The sequence below is a fragment of the Neomonachus schauinslandi genome, chromosome 7 (genome assembly GCF_002201575.2).
Source record: "Neomonachus schauinslandi chromosome 7, ASM220157v2, whole genome shotgun sequence".
In the NCBI taxonomy this organism is placed as follows: Eukaryota; Metazoa; Chordata; class Mammalia; order Carnivora; family Phocidae; genus Neomonachus; species Neomonachus schauinslandi.
This window is the reverse complement of record NC_058409.1, coordinates 119,564,527-119,566,734: the sequence shown is the minus strand read 5'-3', so window position 1 is coordinate 119,566,734 and position 2,208 is coordinate 119,564,527.

The window sequence follows — 2,208 nt, the reverse complement described above, 5'->3', positions numbered from 1 at the left end:
AGCAATCACTTCATTAAAAATCCAGGTAGCTTGCTTTGCTTTAAATATCATCTACTTGTTTAGTTTTTATATAGTTTAGCTAAAATTTGCCAAGTGAAAGCCAATTATTTGTGAGTTAGTCAGCCTTCCAAAAATAACAAGCATATTCTTCACTTTACCAATGAAAAGCTATTTGGACATGATCCCTTCCAACAAAAGCTAATCACAATTCTTGTTCTTGTCAGCATCATTGGCACCTCACAGCTCTTAAATAAATTCTAAGGAAGATCTAGTAGAAGATTTCTGCCAGAGCAGGAGAGAAAAGCACTGGCTTGTGGGATGAGTCCCTCGAGCAGAGAGGAATGGAGGCTTTCATAAAGGCACTTTCCATTTCATTCTTTACACTGAGTTCTGTTGACAGGGAAATGGACTCAGCTTTTGGTTTCAAAACCACCATGGACATGTTTATCTTAGGCAACGTGGTGCCATTGCTAAAAAGGAGTATGTTAATTTAAAAAATAACTTAGAATCTATGATGTTATCTGGCATATATAACACTGCAGAGCCTCACTAGATAGTTATTGTCAGCTGCAGGAACAATAAAGGGGAGTATTTCAATTTTAGCAAATCAGTATAGCCACACTCTCACTCCAAAAAACAGCATAATATACAAGTGAGTTTATGTTAATTAGTAACAACACATATTGCTCAAAGGCAGAGAAGTAAAAATATAAACACATATATATTATTTCTAAGGACTAGTAAAATAGAATAGATAACTTCCACTAGGGGCAATAGAAAATTTTTAAATTTTCAAAAGCAGATGAGTTTTGGAAACTAAAATGATTTTGGTTTTATCCCATACACTATTATTTTAGTGCCAATGTTTAGTAAATACTGTATTATGATACTTATGGAAAGAACTATGAAAAAATGTAAGGAATCATAGTCATGGCATTGACCAATTCATGTTTTGCTAATCTTCACTGATGCATTTGAAAATTAAAATTTTGATTAAGGCAAAAACACTAAGCCTAAAAATCATTTAATCTAAAAATTATTAAAAGGATCCAGATAAAGTATGACTATAGGTTAAATATAGATATGAAGTAAGAGAACTCCCCACAACTCACATGTCTCTTAAAATCCAATTTCATTCTGAATGCATGTTTAAACATTACACAGATTTCAGCAATATTTATTATTGCCCTTAATCTATCCTGGCATAGAATGGCAATGATGTCAAATGAAAAAGCAGGAATGAGACATTATATGATCATAATTGGTGATACGTTTATGTGTGTGTGGTGTGTGCACGCATAAGCGTACATGTGGGGGTGTGTGTAGAAATATGGCGGGGGGGGGTGGGAAGGAGGCATGGGGAAATCCTGATAGAAAATATTTAAGGGGCACTCAGGTGGCTCAGTCAGTTAAGTGTCTGACTTTGGCTCATGTCATGATCTCCAGGTCCTGGGATCCAGTCTCTCCTTGGGCTCTGTGCTCAGCAGGGAGTTGTGCTTCTCCTTCAGCCTCTCCCTCTGCCCCTCCCCCCACTTGGGCTTGCACTCTCTCTCTCTCAAATAAATAAATAAATAAAATATTTTTTTAAAAAAAGAAAATATTCAAAAATTTACCTTTGTTTTCTTTGTAAACTGAATATGGGTGAAATTTTTCCTTTTTTCCCTTCATTTTCCTCTTTTTTTGTTTTGTTTTTGCAAATAACATACTTTTATAATCAGAATTTTTAATCATTTCATCAATTTTCAAAATTTTCTGACCAAACACAAAACAAATTTTTAAAAGACATAATTAAGCAATTCCCTAATTCCTCTATTCTATTCTAAACAAAGTAAAGTAAATGGAATTAACTCATGGAATTAAAATTACTTTTTGTTAAAATATCTATATTTGTCAAGTGTGCACGCCCCTGTATACATAAATTAGGGAAACCTCAACTTGTTTCAAAGTTAATGATTAATAGTAAGTCTATATATTTTAGACTCACTTTGACACAAAATGATTCACAAAGAAAAATAATTTTTCTTCAGCTGTGTTGGGGGGCCAGCAAGTTTGGAGTTAAAAGGGGCTGAGCAGATTGAATTCTAGCTTGTCTCATACTTGCACAATCCAAAGTTGCCATACAGAGTTCTTTTGAAAATGTAGAAATGTAACCAGTGTTTAGAATTCCAACCACAAAAACATGTGTATGCTGTTTTTTTTTGTTTTTTT